We start from the raw sequence: 24,707 nt of genomic DNA, 5'->3' as shown, positions 1-24,707 counted from the left end.
CTTTGCAGATAAAACACATGCAACACAAGTGCTATTTTTAAAAAATAGGAAATGTTTTGTTTATTCAAATGTCCCATTAGCCATTCCTTAAACCTTATTTTATCTCCCAATTCTCGTGGAGGAGATTAATACGGAGTCCTTTAAGCTATGATGAGTGCCCTTGGTGGATTAGACATTTCAATCACTGATTCACAATGAATATTTGACCAGATAGATGTCACATAGGAGGGAGTCATACATCTAATCCTGAAGAGGTTAATAATACAAACTGTATTTTGGAGTTTCAATTTGCCATAGTTATCCTAAGGGCCTCCCAATAATTTAGCTTTAGAGTCCAATTCGCTGTTGATTCTTACTTGGGTACCCTTGTTAAGGGAAATGTGAACACCCCAAAATAATTATACAAATTTAAAAGATATAGGTGAACGGGAGGTGGCCACATACGTGTCCTAATTGCATGGGAAAATGCCTGCCACCCAAAGCCATAACGAGGAATCCACTTACTTAGAACAAAAGGAATGGGGTGAGAAGAGTGTAGAGACAAAGGGGAGAGTTGGAGTCAGGATGGAGTCTGAGACAAAGGGGAGAGTTGGAGTCAGGATGGAATCTGCCAGGAAAGGAAATGATTCATCTCCCAGGCAGCTCAGCCTGTGCTCCCATGGGCATCTGGGGCCTCTCAGAGAGGAAAGTCCTAGAAAGGAGACCCTGATATTGGGAGCCAAGGACCAAACAAAACTGAGAGCCCACCACTAGGAATACCATTAAAAGATGAAAAAGTTGAACCAGTTGAACTACCATTCAGGAATACCATTAAAAGCTATTTAAGAATATTTAAAATGTCCTATGGAGGCTCTGGCACTGGATCTAGAGCCAGGGACACCTGGTTTCAAATACTAAAATATTTAACTTATGGGGCAGCTAGATGGTGCAGTAGATGGAGCATCAATCTTGTTGATGGACCTGAATTCAAATTCAGGATCATTCACTTAACACTTCCAACTGTATGATACTAGGTAGGTCATTTAACCCCAATTGCCTTGGCAAAAAAAAAAAAAAAAAAAATTAGTTTGTGACCTCGAACAAGTCAAAATCTGTCTGGATTTCAGTTTCCTTCCCTGTAAAATGAGCAAGTTGAATTCAATGTCTTCTAAAGTATTTTCTACTGTGGATTCTATAACCCTTCTCTTCGAGATACCCAAATAATCCATGGATTTCTTAGACAATTCCTGCATTTATGGTTTGGTGAATAAAAGGTTTCCTGACTGAATAAGACTATTTTCTAAGGAGGCCAGTGTTCTAATATCAGCCCTGTGATCAGCCAACTCCTTATAGCTCAACAGTTATGATCTCAAAACATTCAGTTACAAGGTTGAGATAAAACCCTAAAGGTGCCCAAAGGCTATAATCTAAGACTTCAAACACACATCAAAAGATCAAATTGCCTGGGTTTTAGAAATCAGATTTTTAAAATGAATTGGCCCATATAATTTTGCTTCAGGCTTCATTTATTCTCTCTTAGAAATGGTTCTTGACCCCAATTTACAGCTTATGTACATCTGTCCGTTCCACCTAGCACAGATGCCTGGACTGTCTCTTGCAGTTAACTAGTCCTTCTCCAAGGACTTAAAATCCCATACCTGCATTGTTATTGGCAAGAACTCTTGATCCCTGACTATGTAAATAAGAAATCAATGAAAGGAAATTCTCTTCATGCAGAAGATGATACTGAAGATGTCTGACAGAGAACAGGTCATTATTATCAAGTCATTTCCAAACAGTGAGTTCAACCAACTTATGGAGTTCAGCTGCTTTAGTGATACAAGAGAGAAAAAGTGGCAAAAGAAGGCATAATCCCTGCAATCCTGTGAAGTTTAGTGGGTTGAACCCACATGCTCAACAATTGGAAATAAAGGGAATAAAAAAGGTTCCCAAAAGTAAGTACCCCCTTGGAAATGTCTCTGATTAGTGCACTAAATAATTATTTGAGTTAATCCACTCAAAAGGCACATGGAGATGAGCAGATTGAAACTACCAACAAGGTAGCAAAGACCAGTCTCCTCCTTTAAGACTACCTTCCATTATTTTACAAATTTCTTCCATATCACTAATTATTTACAATATTATCTCTCCCATTAGAATGGCAATTCCCCAGGGATAATACCTAGTTTTGTCTTTTTTTGCATCCTCAAGTTCTTAGTACATTATTTGGCATATAATAGTGCCTAATAAATGTTTTATGATTAGTTGACTGAAAGTAATAAAAGTAGTAAATGAAATGACAAGAAACATCATCATAGAGGTCTGAGGACCAATCTTAGAAACAGGAAGACTCAAGTGCACATCTTGCTTCTGACATAATAGGTGGGTGATCACAGCAAGTCTTTTGACCAATCAATGCCCTGGGTACAACCTCAAGATTTGTCCATCAATCTAATGGAGGGAATTTTCAAATTACTTAGATCACAAATATAGATTTAAACAAACAATCTGAAAGATATATCTGATCCAATAGTCTCCTAGTTTAATCAATTATCTTGCTAGTGAGGTGACAAATTCCTATATACTTATTAGGTGTTTCTAGCTTCTATGTTAAGTTTGTGTGCCCTCCAAAACCCCACTGAGATTTGTAGGCACACAAATTTGACACAGGGATCCTTTCAGTAGCTAGACATACTAGCTGAGTGACCTTATTGAAGTCATTTATCATCTCTAAAACTCAATTTCCTCATTTTTCAAATGAAGAGGGGATAGACTAGATTCAGGTCCCTTCCAACTATGAGGTCATGATCTTCAGAAAAAAATAATCTCTTACACGGAAATAAATGTTCACTGGCTTTCTACCAAAGAGAAAGAAAGTCCCATTGTGTTCAAATGAACAAACAAACATGTTCGTGTGGATTATACACAGGTTATTTATAATATGCATGACAGCATGCTTTGAAAAGTAAACTTCATTCATGAAATATTTCCTGACCTGAAAATAAATTTCAGAGGGGATTCCTGCCCTCAAGTTGCTTATAGTCAAGTTGACGACAGGGAAGAATGCACAGCGGTCGATGAATTAGGGCTGAAATAGGCAATATTGACCAAGGGCTATAAGAGATTGGAGATCTGGGGGAAGATCACTGAGAATAAAGAGTAGGTAGGAAAGACTTGGAAAAAAAAAAGGAGGGGGAGGGATGTTCAAGAAGAACTTTAAAAGATGAGGATGTTAAGGAAAGAAGACTAAAGAAGGGAAGATATTCCAGAAAATTGGAATAACATGGATAAATCTGGATGAAATGCAGAGCATGGCACAGTTATGGGTCACTGAAATGATTTTAGATTTTGTTGTAAGGACACTGGGTTTTTTTAAAGAAATTTATTGTGTTATTTGTCTTGGTAATACTTGTGTTGAGATTATCAGGGAGGTTTTTGTTTTGTTTTTCTTTGTTTAATTTCCTAAGTACTTGTTCTAGTGGAAAGGGAGCTGGGAGTATTCAGAAAAAGCTAGGGTCAAATTCCACATTTGAGACACACTGGCTTTCCTTCTTTTAACAATCTCATGTCCTCAAATGAATCTCTAAGACTGAGTTGCAAAGAAAGTTCTGATCTACATTGTCAAAAAGATGAGAGACAGAGACAGAGAGAGATAGAGACACAGAGAGAAAGAGACAGAGACAGAAACACAGAGACAACAAAAGAGAGACAGAAAAAGACAGAAAGACAGAGATTGACAGAGAGACAGAGATAGGGAGAGACAGAGAGAAAGACACATACAGAAAAAGAGACAGAGAGACATTGACAGTCAGCTAGAGACAGAGATTGACAGAAACAAAGAAACATAAAGACACAGAGGGACGAGATGGAGTCAGAGACAGATGAGAAATAAACTGATGAGAGAAAAAGAGAAATGATAAGATGATAGATTAGATAAATATATAGCTGAGAGAAATGGAGAGAGATAAAGAGATGAGGGATAGACGAGAACTAAGATGAAGAGAAAGAGAAAGATGAAGAGAGACAAGAGAAAGAAATAGATAGATCAATGACATAGTCCCATAATATCCCTTCTCTCTTATTTGTCTTCAGGCAAGCAGTGCTTCCCAGCCTCAGAAATAAGAATGAAGAAGTCAGAGAGGTAAAGTGATTGTGAGAATTCCCCACAGTAAAATGGGGGTGTCAGGCAAGACTTTGAATTTCCTCATTTAGCTCTGTCCTGTTTCTGCTCGCTGCTGTGATCTCACCTGATTATGGAATCACCTTTAAATAATGAAATCCAGAGCAGGAAGAAGTTAGAAATCCCTCCTCCTCTTGCTTTTTCTTCCATAATCTCCTAGAAAATTACAGGAAGCATCACCAGGTATCCTCTCATTTTGGATAATCCGGGCTCTTGTACCAATTTTAGATTTCCCCTTTCACTGATAATATCATTCTTGCTGCTAATTGTGGTTGTGCTTCAAAGGGAGCCAGCCTTGAGATTAGCCCTTCCAGCATTGATAAAGGTGGCAGGGGTAGTTTATTAAGATAAGGAGAAAGCTGGCATTCGCAACGTGCAACAAACTTGTCTATCTATAACAAACTCGGTCTATCTCTGGGTGCGGGTGACATAGCCAAATATTTGAGCTTTGCTCCCAGTTTATGATGTTGCCAGAACCTTCCCCCTGAATGACAGCCTCATTATGCATCCTTGCTTATTAGTCTGTACATATGCCAGGGCTGTAATCTATTTCCAATATTTGAAGTAGAGGCTTTCAAGATGCTTTATCAACAAATTTGGAAGTTAGCTGCTCAAGGTGACTGTATCATAGGTTGGATGAAATAAGTGAGCCGGGGGTAGGCAGTTCTCAGGAGCGTGTCATTACAATTCCAGGGAGTTGTTTGCCTTTTTTAAAAAATGACAGAAGAGAGTTTCTTCTTCCAGATTCGGTGGGACACGGGGTAGCTGTCAGGTGGGTGTCCGTGCAGCCCCCACCCAATGGGCAGACCTTGTCACTGTGGATCATTTGACTGCCGTAAACTCGTTGTGGGCTTGTTTTAATTGAAAGCTACTTGAGTAATCTGTGAGGAAAAAGGGAAATATAAATGCATTAAGTGTGAGAGGCTGTGCTGACCTGCGCCTGAGGGCTTCACACATACAATCATTTAGGATCCTCATCTCCCAAGTGCCTTGAAATGTTTGAAAATTATGCAGACTGTGCTGGGTTGCAGCCTAATCAAAAATAGACTTGCACATTTTCCCCTCCTGGAGGTCACGTGTTAGGTCATCGAACACAACGGCGGGATACGTGGAGCCATCAAAAGTGTCAATTTACCCCATTTGTATGTGGTCCATGATGGATGGATGAGCAGAGATTAAATAAGACCCCTTTTCTTAGAGGCTAACATAAGATATAGTACCACTTACATGTCATGTCTAAGCATAATATTAACATATACATTGATACTGTATTTCTAGGGGGAAAAAAGGTTTCTAATATGCTTCTGCATACGGAATTTATCTAAGTAAATAATTATTTTTAAACCTAAGATTTAGGCAGTTTTAGTATTCCACATTATGCTAATGTTTGACAATTACTAAGTGTGGGTATCAGCCAGTGGGTTTTTTTTTTAAGTTTAATTTAAAGCAATTTGACATGGAAAGGTTATTACTTTAGTTGCCAATAAAAGCTGTACTTTTAACATAAGTGTACACCAGGCCCTAGGGTATGTGACTATTATCTTTTCTGCAATTATGTGGTGTTCTACATAAATGTTTAAAAAAAAAACTTAGAAATATCAAAAGTACCAACTTAGATACAATATAAAAGTTGAATAGATAAAATGGAAAACCCAGTATTCTAGACACAACAAAGGTTGAGGTTTCCTCCTAGAGGTCATATTAGGAATGACACCAGCTGGCTCAGAACAAATTAATTCAAACTATATCTTAAAACACACACACTTAGCAACCAGAATATCGATTTTATGAACATTTTGTCTTGAGATGCAGTTGTTCAATTTCAACAGCTAAATGCCATTAACAAAAGGAGCATCGCTCTGAACCAATGAACTCGTCTTCTAGAGTCGCTGTGCTAGGAAAAAGGAAAAAAGAACATTTCTCAGATGGTGTTTGCCATGCTCCATTTTTATGTGTCCCTAAAAAGAGGCACTAATTGATAGAAATCAGGCTGTTGGGGGTGTGGGAGGTCTTTTTCTTCTCCCTGATCATTTCTCCAACAAAACAAAACACACACACACACACACACACACACACACACACACACCCTCCAAAACGGTGAGTTTGTCGTTTGCTATAAGCTCATCCCCCCTTCACCCACTTACCTTTATCTCTGGGGTATACATAGTTAATGAATGGGGGAAATGAGAGGGAAAGGGAGAGGATTTAATCAATAACTACTGTCAATTCTTCATTATTATGACTTAGCTCCCTTCCTATAATAGGAAATCACTCATGAAAAGTAGGTATGGTTGGATTGACAAAGTAGGGGGCATTCACTCAGACCTCTGCTTAAAAGGAAAGTTTAATCCATCAAAAGAAGAGCTCATCCAAGCCTCCAACACAGTTACAAACATGGTTGATGCCAGACTGGGGAGAGAAGTGACCTACTTCTCTTCTCAAGACCTAAAAAAATCCTCTTGTGTTAAAATGGACAAATATACTTGGGCTCCGGCGAAAGGAGAAAAGCCTCTCTTGGTGGGTACACAGCAGTATCCCAGAGATGGAAAGAAACTCAGAGGCTTTGTGGTGTCAATCACATATTCATCAACATCCCCAAAGTGGGAGGGGGTGGTCATGTGGCTATTTCCTGTAGGTCTCAAGAATATATTATCCCAACCCAGACTCTTCTGGTTAGCCCTTGTATAAGGAAGTTTTGTCTTACCTCAAGTTTACCCCTCAGAACTCCCACTCTTTGTCCATAGTTCTACTTGTTGGTGGCAAGCAAAATAAATTTAATCCTTCCTCCACAATATATCATTTCAAATAACTAAAGACTGTTGCTAAATTGCGCCTTCCTCCTCCACTAACCCACCACAATCATTTCTTTTCTCCAAACTAATCATCTTCAATTCCTCGATGGATGATCTTTTTAAATGGCACCCATTCTTCTCACCATCCTGATTGCCCTCTCTGTTGTGCCTCAATTTGCTTTCTTTCCTAAACTGGGGCATCCAGAATGCATCACAACATTCAGATGTGTCCTTTGAAGAGCAACAGTCTGCTGTAACAGGACTATTGTCTTCCTAATCCTACGGTTCTAGACTTTTTAAAGAGGTCGTAGATATAATGACTTTTATCTGATGCTGTCATACCTCTAGCATATATCTCTCCATCTGTTCTAAAAGGATGATACAGCAAATGCTTTAATAAAATCCAAGTAGTCATAGATAAAATGATTTTTACTTGATGCTGTCACACTGTTTATTAACTTGCAATCCTATAAAACCACCTCATTATTTCTAAACAAAATTAGATATGCTCTTCCCTATCTTATACTCGTAAAGTTAATTTAAAAAAAAAAACAAAGTTGATTCTATAGTTGAGATTTAATGCAATTTATGAAAATGCCTCCTCTTCATTGCCTGTTCAGCCACTATGGCCCTTCCCTCGTCAGAAGCCAGATATATTAAACACACAGACACACAATTCCTGCACTAAAGTCTTTGGCATTGTAAAATAGTTTACCATAAAGAATGGATTTTGGTTTTACTGTTAGAAAACACGCAGGAAAGAAATTCATCACCACCTGCTTTGCCAACACCCCTGAAGGATCACTGGCCCTTTGAAATTTGTAACTGGAGTCTCTACACAATTTTGCTCCTTGTTAGAATGTGAGTTCTTTGAGAACAAGGACTATCTTGCTTCTCTCCTTGCTTCCCAGCCCTAGGAACAGTACTATATACATAGTAAACATTGAATTTATCATTCATTCATTTTTGTCAAATTTCACCATAGTAGATTCAGTATAATTTTCTAACTTTTAAAGATTCTGATTCTGCTATTTAATACGATACCTATATCTTCCAACTTGACATTTATGCTGATATTCCATCAGTGTTTTTCCTCCTTTCTCCTTTAAATGTTGTTTCTTCTCTTATTTATATAAACCTTTTCAAGTTTTATTTCCTCCTTGAAGATTTCCCCTTTGCCTCTTTGCATATTTTTATCATCTTTTTTTTCTCCAGGAAATATTCTTCCAAAGAATACGTGATTCCCCTTCATACCCTGGAGAATATTTGATAATATAGACAACTAGAATAAGAAGCACTGGAGGAGAAAGAATAGATCCTCAGTGCCCTTCCCTCTAACGTTGATTGACCCACTGATGACTAATTTGGGGTCCTGTCATTGAGTCTGTTCTAAACCCACTTAGTCAGTCAATAAACATTTATTAAGTGGCAGGTCCTTTGCTAAAAACAAGTAAATTGCTTTTAACAGGCATCTTGCAATATAAAGGTATATCACCTCTAATATATATCTCTCCATCTTTTCCATAAGGGTGGTATAACAAATGCTTTTATAAAAATCTAAGTAGGCTATATCTAAAGTGTTTATCTGATCTATCAGTTTAGACAAAAAAAAAGAAATATAGTTAAACTGAAATACCCTCTTCTTGATAAAGCCATCTTGCTTTTTATAAATTATTGCTTCCCTTTCTAATTTCCCATAAACTATTCCTATTAAGATTCAGTAGGGGAAGTTAGGTAGCACAGTGCATAGAGTACCAGGCCTGAAGTCAAAAAGATTCATCTTGGTGAGTTCAAATCGGATACTCACTAGCTCTGTGACCCTAGATAAATAACTTAACCTTATTTGCCTCAGTTTCCTCATCTGTCAAGCGAGCTGAAGAAGTAATGGCAAAACCACTCTAGTTTATTTGCCAAGAAAAGCCCAGATGTGGTCAGAAAAAAATTGGACACTACTGGAAAAAGCTGAGTAACAAAAATGAAACTCAGAAGATGAGAATACTCTCTCAGGGCACATATACATGAAAAGGCTTATTATTCTTGACATTCGATGCCTTCCTCAATTCATTTGTGTGCAGCATTCCTGCCACTCTTTTTATAAGACCATATCATTCCTTTGTAGTGATCTTTAGTTCATTGAGATTACTTCCACGTTTCTTCTTTTCTTAATCTTAGTTGATGGAGCCACATTAGTATCTTGAAGCAGCTCCTCCATCTACACAAACACTTCTTCCTCAACATCATCAAAGTTATTTTTGTTTGTGTCTTCAGAATTTCATTTTTGAGAACTCTCCATCTGTCTTTGGCAAAATATAGTATCTTTTCTGTGAACCTTTTGAAATCTGCTTTCTTAAAATTCAGGGTCATGCCAGACTGTGCCCAAATTCCCTCTTCTTCTGTAGCACAAACTCTTGTTTGTGGTAGAGGTGGTACCTAGTCACCAAGATTCATGTTTCTATTTCCACAAGCAATTTTGTTCTGTGGGATGGTTAGGTTTAAAATAGTGTGGCCTCTTCTCACCTGCTCAACCTCTGAATAATGAAATCTGTGTACAAGTGATTAACAAATGTATCAGTTGCCCTGCATGTGTGTGTGTGTGTGTGAGAAAGAGACAGACAGAGACAGAAAGACAGAGAGAAACAGAGAGACAGACAAAGAGAGACAGAGAAGAGTCAGGGACAGAATCAGAGACAGAGAGAGACAGACATAGACACGGAGAGACATAGAGAGAGAGGGGAGAGAGAGACAGAGACAGAGAGAGAGAGACAGAGACAGAGAGAAAAAGAAGGGAGGGAGGAAGGAAGGAAAGAAGGAAGGAAAGAAGGAAGGGAGAAGAAGGGAGAAAAAGAAAGAGAAAAAGAAAGAAAGAAAGAAAGAAAGAAAGAAAGAAAGAAAGAAAGAAAGAAAGAAAGAAAGAAAGAAAACAAGAAAGAAAGAAAGAAAGAAAGAAAAAAAGAAAGAAAGAAAGAAAGAAAGAGGAGAGAGGAAGGGAGGGAGGAAAAGAGGGAAGGGGAAGGAAGGAAGGAAGGAGGGAAAGAGAGAAAGGGAGAGTGAAATAAAGAGACAAAAAGACAGAAAGAGAGAGAGAGGATGAGATGCAGCAGGAGAGTCATAGAGCCTCATATATATTCATATATGTATATATACATACATACATGTATATATGTATGTGTATATCTCTACATTCAAGCTTTCTTCAATTCATTCTTGTGTTTAGCTCTTAGTGACCATCTTTTATGCCAGATTTCTCTCTGGTTCAAAACTTCCTCATTCAATTTTTGTGGTCTGTATTACATTTCACATATAATAGTCCTCAGAACAGTGGTCCTCAGAATACTCTCCATCATGTTCCCCACTCCTCTGACCTTTTAGATCTATGCTCCTCTAGCTGACCACCAGAGTCTGCTAGCTAACAAAGTGGAGAGAAAACTGGGTTTGGAGCTAGAAGCCTCATCTTCCTGAATTCAACTCCAGCCTCAGATACTCACTAGTTGTGTGATCCTGGGCAAGTCATTTAGCTCTCTCTGCCTCAGTTTCTCATCCATAAAATGAGCTGGAGAAAGAAATTGCAAACCACTCCACTATCCTTGACAAGAAAAACTTCAAATTAGGTCAGTGAAGAGTCGGACATGACAATTAAACAACTCTACCACCTTTTCTGTTTAATCAATAATTACAAAAATTATTAATCTCTATATAATGCTTTAAATGTAAAAATACCTGAGTGAAGTGTATATTATACCCATTTATACATAAGAAACTGAGATAGAAAGGTTAAGTGACTTGGCCAGGGTCATATACCTAGTATTTATTTGAAGCAAGACTTAAACAACTGTTTTTATCTCCAAATCCAGAACGTTAGCCATTATGCCTTCTAGATGGCAGCATAGTCTAATAGTAAGTCCTACCCCAACAAATTTTTATTATACTTATGAAGTCAAAATTTTCCTCCCCTAATTAGCATTTCTACTTCACCTTACTCAAAGTCTATGCATTTATAGAAAGACTTCTGAGACCATGGTTTTTATTTGTAGTTGGTTCTTATTATTTCCCATGAATTAGTGAGTCAGTAAATAAACATTTATTAAGCTCTATATCCCAGACTATGCTAAAAGCTAAAGATACAAAGAAAGACAATCATCTCTGCTCTCTAATATTAGAATTGTCCCATTTTTTGTTATATTTCTTCTGGTGCTGTATTGCTTATTCTCTGGTCTAGACTCTTTAGCTCCTTCCAGTTTAATGCCTTCATGACTAGGAAACCATGGTTTCCATTTTAGACATACACAATCGTTCTTTTAATTTAAGCCATTGTACAGAAACCAAATCCCATTCTCAGATACCATCTTTATGACCAGCTAGCTCTTCACCATTCTAATTAACCTGCCTCTTCTCAATTCCCACTTTCAATCTGTTGCAACAAAACACCACCATTCCCCCTAAATTTTTCCATTGTTTGAGCTAGACTTTGTAAATCTTAGTAAAGATTTGTAGATTGCTTCTGGCGGGATTATTTAAATTTAGGAGAATCACCAAAAGTCCATAGAAGTTATCAGTTCTATCAGTCATTGGGAAGCTCTTCATCACACATCCAACAAGGCAGCAACCCTCCCTCTGTCTCTTTCTGTCTCTTTGTCTATTTTGCTCTGCTTTTCTCTTCTTCCCTCTTTTCTTCCTTCCTTCCTTCCTTCTCCCTCCCTTCCTCCCCTCTCCCTCCTTCTCTTTTTTTCTTTCTTTTAGAAAGGATTCAGAGGAAGAAGAGGGGAAAAGAGTGGCTATGTTGAGTCCCTGCCAATGGGATACTGAGGCAACTTGATCTAGAGGGTTACTTTGTATATCTGCCTCATCCTTAGAGTACAAGAAGGTGGCTCCTATGGACTAGATCCAACTCTCTGTTTGTAAGAACATCATTTCTGATGCATTAATTACAAATATTTCATGTTCCTCTCCTGCCTTTCCTTTTCCGTGTCACAGACTCCCACCCTTCCCAAACATCTGCAATAGGTGAGAATCCCTTTCTGCCTCTTTATACCCTCTCAAATCCTTATTTCTTCTTTTACTCTGGTCTTTTCATTTTTCAAATCCCTTTTAATCTCTTTGAATCTCTGCTTCTGATCTGCTGCTTCAGATCCTTTTAAGTCTTGATTTGTTCTTTATTGTTTCAAAATCATTTCATTAAGGATGAGCAGGTAAACTTCAGAAAAACCTGGAAAGACTTACATGAACTGATGCTGAGTGAAATGAGCAGAATTAGGAGAACTTTGTAAGCAGTAATAACATTGTACAATGATCAACTATGATCTCCTGTGCGATCCAGTGATTCAAGATAATTCCCAAAGACTCATGATGGAAAATGCAATAAATATCCAGGGAAAGAATTGATAGAATCTGAATGCAGATTGAAGCATACCATTTTCACTTTCTTTGGGGGTTTTTTTCCCATGTTTTTTTTTTCTTTTCATTTTGTTTCTTCTTTCACAACACGACTAATGTAAAAATATATTTTACATAATTGCATATGTATAAACTACATCAGATTGCTTGCTGTCTTGGGAGGGGAAGGGAGAAGAGAGGGAGAAAATTTGGAACTTAAAATCTTATAAAATAACAAATGTTGAAAATATCTTTACATGAAATTGGGAAAAAATAAAATACTATTTACATAGAAAACAAAAAAATTCATTTCATCATTGCTAATAATCTGGAAAATGGGTCTTTTTCTAGGACTTTCAGTTATCCTCAAGAATGAAGGCAAGTTTATATTTGTCCAAACACTTGTGCTACTTGGTACTAGCAAAAACAGAAACGGTTCCCTTTCTGCTTGTCCATGCTCCTTTCTTGAAGTATGATCCACAATCTTCTGTCTTCTTTGCACTAGTTCTTTTGGCTGCTTCATGTAGCTAATAGCTATGGCAAAATGCCTCTTTACCAAATGGGAAATCAAATTACCTCTTTCAACAATTAGAATATAAGTTGTTTGAAGGATGAAGGGACTTTTTTTTTTTTGCTTTTCTTTATATCAACTGAATTTAGCATAGTGCCTAGCACATAGTAAGCTCTTAATAAATGATTACTAATTGATTCTGTTCTCTAATTATGTCTTCATTTTCCTAGATGGCTAGAGTCCTCTGATTCTAAATTAAATGTATTTAACAAAGGAATGCAGACAAATAAATACGCAGGTGCAAAAGACACAAGGTTACAAGTCACAAGGAAACAGGACCAAAGTCCATTATATGCTGTAATGAGATCTTCCCATTTCATTTCACCTGACCTCTGATCTCCAGATAATACCCTCTATTAGCTTAAACATTAAACACTGTCATCTTTTCAGTTTCTTCAATTTATGGTTGGCTTTCCATTCTCTTCAAAAATTTGAAATCTCGCAAGGCATTTCTCGATATTTAAAATTAAAAGAATAAGTGAGAAATTACATAAATAAGTAATGTTTGAAATAACTAATAGGTAGCATTTTAAAACATTATCAAAGGCAGAGTGGGTAGGTTTTATTGTTGTTTTTCCAAGTGACACACGTCTGTAAAAACATTCATTTTTAAGTTGATTGAAATAATACAAAACTTCAAGTTACTAAATAAAATGAAGTGAAGATGGAAAAATACATAACTTCCCTTAATTTTCTATCAATAGGAAGCATTCCTCTGAATGATTGTTGATCTCCTATACATCTTCTCTTTGCAGATAAGACTATAAAGCAATGAGACTGTTTACAAACTCCTAAGGGACAATATTGAATTTCCTCACCTTAGGAAGTACCCATACATTTTCAAAGTTCTATTGAAAACTTTCATCTTGACAAACAGGTATAACTCTTATTTTGTGCAAGGTATTATATTAGTTGTAGTGCAGGAGGATTAGCACTTGCCAAGCTTTTCAAGGGAGTTGATCCATTTTTTGAGTCCAACTGTCACCCAATTTTCACCCGTAGCTCCAAGAAGCTATAACAGTCTACCCAGAAACCAGACCTCAGTAAAACCATCATGGCAGACAGGCTAAACCAGGATAAGCTAACAAACAGGTCTCAAACTCATCTGTAAATTAGGGGTATGTCTACCCCAAGGGTGTGGAGACATCCCCCAGTGCAATGTCCAGATGAGAACAATTTGTTCCAATAGCCATAACCATGATTAAAGCAGCTGCTCTGGAGCGCTTAGAGCTTGGTCAGACAATAAAGACCCCAAGGTCATCTACTGCATCCCAGGCCATCCCCTGTCATGTTGACTTGTCTTGCCATTGAATTTATATGACTCTGAAGAGATAGACTGCCAACTTTTTGTTTCTCTGCTTCACTTAAATCTCATTTACAAGCAAATCTAGATGTCACACTGTGATGTCATTGGTCCACTTCGAAAATAAAGGATGAATAACAATGGCCCTACAGAGACTTAAGCCCGAGAACATTCTTCTGTGGATGGGAGAAAAGTCTTGTATAATTTGATGGAAAACTATACTATATAAATTCTTATAAGTTCTTTTTATTATTTAATGGGGGGAAAAGGCATAAAACCTCTGAAAATCCAGCTGTAATAATAAATGCTAGAGATTTCCAGATTGGTCTTTTCCTAATTGGAAAAGGAGAATTCTTGCTGGTTTGTGATTATATGATGTGTATATTTATATGACTTTTCTCTTTGATCACCAGATTTTTAAAGGAATTTTTTTTATTTTAGATATTTATTTGGAGATAAAATACTTGTTCTCTTAATTCCATGTCTCTCATTAATAAGATATCTGTGTGTATACATAAATGTCTATCCTTCATTTTTTCCTAAAAGTGGTAAATTGTTTCTAGAGATCAAAAATGAGACATGCATATGAAAATGTTTACATGTGTATGCATATGTGTATATCTGTGTCTACATACATGTATATATGCATATGGAGAAAGAAAGAAAGAGTGAAATAGAGGGGAGAGGGGAAGAGAGAAATCTCCATTTTTTCCCTAATAGAGATAACTCACTTCTCAGGATTAAAGATGAGGCATTTACATATGCATGTGTATATACATATATACACACATATATAATATATGCATATATGTGTATACCTATATATATAAATATATATAATCTATGAGTATGTATTGCATGTGTATGTGGATAAAATAATAGATAGGTAGATAGATAGATTGAAAGATAGATAAATAGAAGGATGGATAGATATTCGAATGGAAGGGGAGGAATTATAATAAAACAAGAAAAGTAGGTTAGACCATATATGTGAAGAATTTTAAATGCCAAACATTAGAGTTGACATTCAATTCTAGATATAGAACCATTGAAATTTATTGAGTATAATCTCTTAGTGGGGAATTTATCAGTCATTTTCATTTAGATAGAGGTTGGCTTAAATGACTTTTGAAATCCTTTCCAATTTTTAGATTCTAGAATTCAGATTTAATAGAAAAGCTCTGACAATAAGCTACTAAATACTCATTTGGAAGCCAATTAAACTCCTCACCAAATTCTCTAAGAAAATTAAGCTCCTCTGAACATTTACAAACCTTATCTTTCTCACACTTTTTGGTATCGTTAGTGGCAATAAGCAAATGTGTTTAAATATTAGATCAATTACATGGAAGAGAAAAGTGACAAAACTAAAAATGAGTCATAGGTGTCTTTTGGAGATCAAATAGTTATTATTTATCAAGGTATAATAGACATCTAGGGTCTATGGGCTAGGATTTGCCTCTGAAAATGAAATTAGGAAGGTCAGTGGAAAACATGATCATTTTCTTGAATATAGCACAAACCATCATCGGGGAAATAGGGTGGTTATCTGGATATGGAATTGAATGCTAAATGGGTTACCAATGTCCAAATAGCTGTTCTATGTATGCCTGTGTGTGAATCAATGTCTCATTCCTATAGACTTCTCATTATCCTCAGAAGGAACTGATTAAAATGCAAATATATTATTTAGGATGGACAACACATGATTAATGATAATTGACCTTTGTATAGTGCTTTTAAGTTTGCAAAGCAATTTACATATATGTCCTCATTTGAGCTACAAGCAGACTGAGGAGGATACTGAGATAGAAAGAAAGAAAAAAAGATGGATAGATAGATAGACAGACAAATAGATAGATGATAGAAAGATGGTTAGATATATAATAGATGATATGAGAGAGAGAGAGAGAGAGAGAGAGAGAGAGAGAGAGAGAGAGGCGGAATGGATGGATAGATAGATTTATTAAATTATAAAGAGAGGCAGAAACAATGGAAATGAGAATCTAAGTGGATTGCAACATGATTTGGAAAAAACCTAGAAGTAATATAGAGGTCTGGTTGCATAAAACCCAGAGTGTACAGTTCCTGGGTCAGGATCCTAGGTTCTAGGGGAGCAGAGGTAGCATGGTTTAGAATGTATGACTAGACAAGTAGGTAAATACAGGGACTAGATCTATGATTTCACTGGATTGTGCAATTCCAGATAGGAAGATTTCTTTTACCTATGCAGAATGGGTACCCAAATATGTTCTATAGATATACAGTAAGAGAGCAGGAATTCTTAAGCTGTTTTGTGTCATGGACCCTTGTGGCTCGTTAGTGAAGCTTAAGGAGCCCTTTTTAGAATGGTGTCTCTAAATGCACAACATAAAATACATAGGATTACAACAGAAACCAGTTATGCTAAAATACAATTTCCCAAATATTAAAAAGACAAATTTGTAACATAGTAATATATATAGTAGAAGGTCTAGCAACTATAGTGATTTCAAAGTAGTAATGATAAGAAATGTTATTTTAAGAGTTATGCATTGCTAATTGGACATGAAAATTGGAAATGTCTATGATTCCTCTTGGGGACAAAGTAAAAAATGGAACTCTTTTGCTGTGGTTTATAACCTGCATTCAGAAGTGAAGGAAAAACTAAATTCTAGTGAGAATATACCATAAAACCATATTGTTTTATTTTTCCCATCCAAGTTCATGGACAAAAGCTATATAAGATTTCATTAAGAACTACTAGAGCATGATAGGTAAAATTACCTGACCAAGATCATACAGAAAGGAAACATCAGAAGTGAGATTTGCATCAAGTCTTCCGGTCTTCAAGACCAGCTCTCCATCCCCTACATCATGCTACCTCTTTGTGAGTCAAGTAGCACATTATTTTTCCTTTTTCACAGAAAAGAAATCTGAGTTTTAGAGAAGTTAAGCAAATCTCTTATATAGTATCATAGTATCAGAATCATGATTTGAACTCAGAACTTCTCGATGGGAAGTTTAGAACTCTATCCATTGCACCATACTGCTCTTCCTTAAGCTCTTAGGCTACAAATACAAGATCCTCAGTTTCAGAGCTGCCCTTCCCAAAGTGGTTCACTGTTTTGTAGGTACAATGTCACTTGAGGAGATTAGTTCCAGACAAATATTAGCAACACAACAAGAAAGGCAGAAACATCCTGGTGTCAGTACTACCAGAACTCCAACACAACTTCAATTGTTACCAGCCACTTTATTCACATCCTACTTGTTTGACAAGAGTCATGGAAACTGAGCTTGGATGGAAGGTATTCATGACTTCAAATGGCATTGGGTAAGGTAAAAACATTTTCTTGGGGTTTAGCAGTAAGTCTTATTTTCATCCATCAAAACAAAAGGCCTGTCTATTAGTACATACTTATTAAATATTTATTAAGCACCTACTATGTTCCAGGAATTGTGCTAAGCACTAAAGGTAGAAATAAAGATTTAAAAAGATGTCTTTATTCTCAAGGATTTTGAATAACAACAAAAGTAACATACATATAAGAAAGAGATGCAATCAACAGAAACAAAGGCGTTTGCATTAAGGAAGGATTGGGAAAGCCTAAAAGATATGTCAGGATAAAGGAAAATATATTTTGATGGGGAGCAAAGGGATACCATTAACACCTGAATTGCTGCTTAACTAGGATACTATAGTGAAGCCTGGAGGAGCGTGTCACTGTAGAAAGGATGTGGGATGTGGTGACAAAGGATCTTGGTCTGAATCTGCACTTTGGTGCTCACTACCTAAGTGACCCTGCATGTTACTTTCTAAGGAACTCAACCTCTTTATCTCTAAAAGAAAGACATTAGAATAAATAATTTTAAAGTTCCTTTCAGTTATAATCTATGAACTCAGGATTTTAAGCAAGGGAAAAACCTGAAGGCATTTGGCACCTGGGAATGTCAGGAAGAAGTATGTGAAAGTGGGAGTTGTGCCAGAGATAATTTTTTTACATTTTTGGTATTTTTCCCAAGGCTGATTATGATATTATTCTTTAGTCTAAAACAACAGTTCTCAGACTAAGTTCTAAGGTAGGTGTAGTTCTGTGCAATATGAATAAATCTCATCAATTTAAAACTAGAAGAGAAGGTAGGAATCATTCAATTCAACCATTCATTAGATGAAAAAAACTGAGGCTCAGAGAGTTCAAGTCACTAGCTTAGGCACATGCAGTTGGTAAGTGGAAGAACTAAGAATTGATCCTCTGACCCCCTGTCTCTAATAAGAGGCTGCTTCCCAGGGACCATGAGAAAATTTCAATATTGGGAATATTTTTCCTGCTAAAATATTAAATGTGAAATAATTAATGTTCCAGAAACTTTGAAAATTTTTTATATTAAAATAACATTTGTTTCCTCTATTTCCCCCAAAGTTCTCCAGCCTCCATTTATCCTGAAAACATTTATGCTTTTAGGACCACTACCATCCCTTACTGCCACCACAGATCAGCATTTAACAATTTCCATCAATGCATTTCAAACCGCAGAATGTTCCACAGACAAATTAGTTTGGGAAAAAGTGGTCTACGGTATTCATCCATTCAACTGTATGTTTTGAACCCCTTTTGTAATTACTTAAGCACAAAAAAAGAACCATTAAAACGTCAGCTCCCCCGTAGGGGGCTGACCCATGCTGATGACCAGGGCAATAACTCCTGGCTGAAGGGAAACCACCTTCTGGGGAAAGAGGGACAACATCCATAGTTCCAGTCAGTATAAAGCAAACACCAGGCCAGCTCAGAAGGAAGAGTTCCCCCAAAGCCAATCCAAAAAAAATGGAGATAGGAATTAGAATCCAAAAGCTGAAGCAAAAGATCTCCAGTCAAGGGGATCTACATGAAGAGCAAGAAGCATGCTACGGAAATTATCAGCAAAATGACTATTTGTCTGACATCGGCCACTTTTTGAAAAACTCCACCTCTGAGATCGCACCAATGAACCTTCTTCACCTAAGTTTTTCTCTGACCCATGGACCCTTGAGTCCACCAGTGGCCAAGCAAAGATCTCCTTGTCCTGTTGGTCAGTAAAGGTTAGAGCCGACGTCACTTCTTCCTCTCTGTATTCAAGTGTTTCCACCAAGAGAAGAGCAAAGAAAACAATCACTTGATATTTCATCAGAAGGTTCATAGGCCATTTTTTCCCCTTCTAAGTAAAACCAGCTTGCATGATTTAAAGACTCTTAATGAAAGATTTTCTCAGCTCTGTTAATTAGTGTCAATTGCAATGGTGATTTCTGTTTCAAATTAATTCCAATTTGTTACTTCACCCTTCTCACACAGGATTCTAGTGAGCTCTTCACCAAAGAGGCAAATACTAATAAATAATCCCTAACCTAGATTGTTTGGATGAGTTTCTGATGACTTCATTAAGGTTGACAAGGACAAAATCGAGGAGCAAAAAACAAGGACATTTGTGTGCTCAGTAGTCCCCATTGGAGGAAAAGGATGATTGGATCAGATGGAGGCAAGGAAAAGAAGCTCTAATACAAATGGCTCTAAGTCAAATTGTTAGAACCATTTCAACTTTAATAAAAAGTTTTTGAAAAAAAATCTATAAAACAGAAGTTTATAGGTTCAGAGGCCACCTTTTTTTTCTTCTTTTAATATTTTGTTCTTTGTTGATAATTGTTAATTTTATAACTTTTTTCTTTCAAAAAGGAGTTTCAAAACTTTAGGTACAATAAATTTCCATCAGTCAATCAAGAATTTCCTATTTTCTAACAAACACCATATTAAGCCCTGGAGATACAAAGACAAATAATTCCTAAAACACTTCCTGCCTTCAAGAAGCTTACATTCTAATTATCCCTTTACTTATGGTTCTTCTTATCCTAAGAACTGGGAAATATTTGTCTTTTTTTTTAATAATTAGTGAAGATATAGTAGAAAACTCAGTCAATGGTACGGTAGTCAGCTACTCAGAACTCAGTTGTTCACAACATCATCAACTCTAGGAAGCTCTTCCTTAAATATTTGCTAGCTAGTGTGATCCATAGTAAGCCATTTAACTCATGCAAGATTCAGTTTCTGGCCCCTAAAATAAGATTATAACATCTACCTTCACAAAGCTGATCTAAATCTTAAATAAGATAATGTATGTATTACATTACATTGCAGGGAGGTAAGTGGCACCATAGTGCCTAGAGCACCAGGGCTGGTTTCAGGAAGATTCATCTTCATGAGTTCAAATCAACCTTTAGCCATTTATTGGCTTGTGACACTGGGTACCTCACTCAATCCTGCTTGCCTAAGTTGCCTCATCTGTAAAATGAGCTGGAGAAGGAAGTGGCAAGCTACTTTGCCAAGAAAACCCTAAACCAGGTCACAAAGAGTCAGACATGACTATAAAAGAACTCAATGACAGAAATATAAAATGTTTGGCAAATTTTAAAAGGCTATACAAATATCATTTATTACCAAAATACTGGATGGGCTACTCAAAGCTTCTGGACCTTCACAATCAAAGGTCCATATAGAGGGGCTGTTTATTTACAGCCCTTCCTCCCAAAAATATCATGCATCCCCTTTCCCATTTGTTCATTTGAATACATATGAAGACAGACGAATCTTTTTAAATAGAAAGAAAATATATTTCAATAAATGTAGGAAAGATAGAAGAATATTAAAAAATCTGAGCTAAAGAAGTTAAGGGGAGGAGGGACATGGATCTATGTTATTCCAATTACTGGACTTCAATGAAAGGAGGAACTGACCACTTTAATGAAGAACTGGACTCAACTAAAGCTGGAAAACTCAATGAGGGACAGGCAGAAGTCACTGCAAAGACAGGGAGCTAACATATAAACGTTACGCCCCAGAGTAATGAGATCCTTTCACAGCTATTTATGTCTTAGACCACATGTGGTCTCCAAATGAAAAACAAATGGAAAAGCTCAAAATCCTTACAAGTCAACTCTTTTATCCCTGAAGGGAAGAGATGCTTTTGTTCCTTAGTAAGAGAAAATCATTTTGTTTTGTTTTTTCCTTGTGGATTTTTTTTCTCCTTGGGTTGGAACCTGCCCCACCAAGGACCCACCTCCAAGGAGAGTTCTCAAGATTGAAAAGATGCTGTCATCTAGCCAGTGATAAACATTGGTGTGTGGAGGAGTTAAAAGGGATCAACAGTCAAATAAAAGTTCCAATGAGAAATTGTCCCAGGAGAAATATTGTAAGAAAGACAGGGAGGTTTATATTTAGGAAATTAGATCTTACAGATACCACAAAAATGATTTAATCTCTACCTGCCTCAATTTCCTCAACCATAAACTAGGAATAATAATCTTTGAAGAGTTGAATGAAATAATTACATGGTACATAGTAGGTGCTTAATAAATGTATATTTCTTTCTTTTGCTTTATCCCAGCCGCTTCCTTTTTTAATCCATCCTCTATTCAACTGTCAAATTGACATTCCTAAAACACAGATAGGATACTGTGACTTCTATGCTCAAGGAGTCTCAGGAGCTCCCTTTTGCCTTGAGGATAAAATGCAACCATTTAAAGCCTTTCATGGTCTAATCTCTAACTTGCAAATAATAGTTCTTACTTAGCTTATTTAGTTGAATGATAGGTGACCAGGAAGTAAAAGGTGAAGACCATGCTAAGGTATAAAATGCTGCATGAACACACTGGAATAACTTTCCAATGACATCAAAAAGAGTTTATGAAGTAAAAATTGGAATTGCAGATGTCTTCAAAGAACAAATTAAGGTCACATAAAGTATTTACTAAACATGACTTCAGTATTAAGTAGAGAAGTTGTATGTGTGTGTATTTTAGTTAAAGATATTTATTTTGAGAGTCGTTCATGAATACAAAACACTGAACAAGTAGAGTGAGGTCATATACTCAGAAAGCAGACTTTCCTCTTGGCTTCCTGGAAGCATACAAGGATCAAATTCTAGCCCTCTGATTCAGCCTTCAGAGCAAATGTGGATAGTCTTTCCTATCCACCCACTCCAGATAGTTAGACAGACTGATAGATTCATCACTACTCTCATGGGGCAAATCAGTCAAATCTGATGTCCTCATTAGACTGGTACATGCTGACAAAGAATATGGTGTGAGAGATGAGAAATCAGGAGATAGGGGTTCTAGCCCAGGCTTTCACATTAACTGTAATCTAGGATGTGTAATTAAACTCTCTGTATTATGGTCCAGTAGAACACCCCATTCTGATCAGGGTAGTGCATGTAATGAATGCAAGTAAATACATAGCTTCAGGATGACTCTAGAAAATAGACCTTCCTCAGTCATTTCCCTCAGCTAAATGATCTCTATTGGAACCCTGTGGAAGAACATGATCACCCAGGAAATCTTAGGGATATTCACACTACTTGAGATCTTGGTTGCTTAATCACATTCATAAATAAAGAGGAATAATTGGAAGAATCTCAGATAAGCACCAGCACACTGATAACCTATTCCTTTGCATACTGCTCCTTCCAGTCTCCTCTACACAGCAATCAGCAAACAGCTCATTCTAGCCAGCCCAATGTATAAGATATGATCTGCTCTTGCCTTTTTCCAATATCCTGTTTGCCACCATTTTGAAAATGACCATAAGCAGTCAAAGATTCCCCTTTGGGCTCTTTTCCCTCGATACTGTACTATTTCTTTCTCCTTATACAAATCCTCTGGGACTGGCTTCCATTCTTGTACAACAAGCAAACATTTTAATAATTAAGAGTAAATAAAGAAGTAAATAAATAAAGATGAGTCAGGAAAACTTGGATTCAGACTTTACCTCTGAGACATGGATGGATGATTTGGAAATTCTCTAATATAATTAGGAGAGGACATATTAACCTTCATTGTCAAATATAACCTATTTTTTTTGATACATCTTAAGTTCCAAACTGTCTCCCTTCCTACTTGGCACTGAGAAAGCCACTACTTGATACAGAAATATATAGAGATATAGCTATATGTATGTATGTGTATATATACATATATGTGTTTATATGTAAGTATATATGATATATAAATATTATATTATAAAATATATAATACATATATAAATCATACTACGCAGTTCTTCCTCTGGAGGTGGATAGTATCTTCTTTTCTAAGTCCTTTGCAGTTGATTTAAGTCTATTCAGAAAAAGTGAGTCATTTTGCACAATTTTGTCGATAGCTGTAAAATGTACTCTTGGTCCTAATCTCCCTTTTTATCTATATCTATAGATATATGTAAATATATATAAGTGCCCACAGCAATGCAACCAATCTGTCTCCTCGTCCTAGTTTGAAAATGCTCTCAAGCTGAGCTGGTTGATGTCATAGGTTATCACTATGCCAAGTATGATGTCATGTGATATAACAATGCCGATTATGAATTTTCATTTGAAAAGAGGATTTCCCCTTATCTCCCCTTCATATGGTGCAGCATGCTACAGAGATGGAGGGCACCCATAAATACGTCTTAGAGAAAAAAACCAAATTGCCAGGTCATCGTTCTGTACACAGTAAGGGACATCCTACTTCTCCTAAATCCAAACATCAAAAACAGGTCAAGGATGACAGAGGGCCCCCCAAACCCTCAAAGTCAGTTCCACAGAATGGATCCAGACCGCAGATACCTTTGCAGCATTTACGTAGAGGACATTCTCCAAGCAAAGGAAGGGTCAAAACTCAACCCCGACATAAAGAGACTCATTCAAAGCCACATCAACCCATTTGCAAGTATTCCAAGGAGTTCCAAAAATCTTTTGGCTCTCAGAAATCTCTAATTAAGCAAATGTCAACTATAGAAACCCCCTAAAAAGTCTCCTCCAGGCCTTCCCAAATTGATATTCCCCAATCTCCACTAATCTACCTACCACCTCTACCTTTTGTTTGTTGTTACTGTGATCTGTTTGTCTTAAGCCATACCCCATCTTTGCTTGTTGGTGAATTCAAACTACGGCCCTCAAGAGTGGATCTCTGAGCTTGCAATCAATCCACGGTCTTTCCTCCCCAGTAACCGGTAAGTAGCATGACAGTACCACCTGCTGGCTCAGCTTCACATAGCTGGCAAGCCTCCCTAGACTATCTAGACAGGGTCTGGCTCGCTATTGAAAGCATAGAATTCAACATAAGATGCATTTCTCCTGGATCCCCTCCAAGGGCTTCTATTACTGGAAATACTCCCAAGCCTTTGTTGCCATATTCTCACCTATGGCAAGGTCCCTAGGTTCCAATATACTTTCACTTGGCACAGGTAGAGTATTAGTACAGCTTTTACTTTGGGAATTTTTTCCCTATCAAAATTCTTTTTCAATTAATTGAGAATACCTTTTTCTTCCCCCAATGAAAACAGAACTACTCTTACTATTTCCAATTCCTCTTGCCTATAGCTTATTAGTACAGAATTGTTAGTCTGTATCTCCCTCTCTTGAATGCGAGCTTCTTGAGATCAAGGGCTATGATTTTCTTCAGGATACCACAGTGAGACCCTTAATAAATGTTTATTAACTGGTAGGAATTGGAGGATCTCAGATTTT

The sequence above is a fragment of the Sarcophilus harrisii genome, chromosome 1, assembly GCF_902635505.1.
Source record: "Sarcophilus harrisii chromosome 1, mSarHar1.11, whole genome shotgun sequence".
Classification (NCBI taxonomy): Eukaryota; Metazoa; Chordata; class Mammalia; order Dasyuromorphia; family Dasyuridae; genus Sarcophilus; species Sarcophilus harrisii.
Note: the sequence above shows the minus strand (reverse complement) of the source record.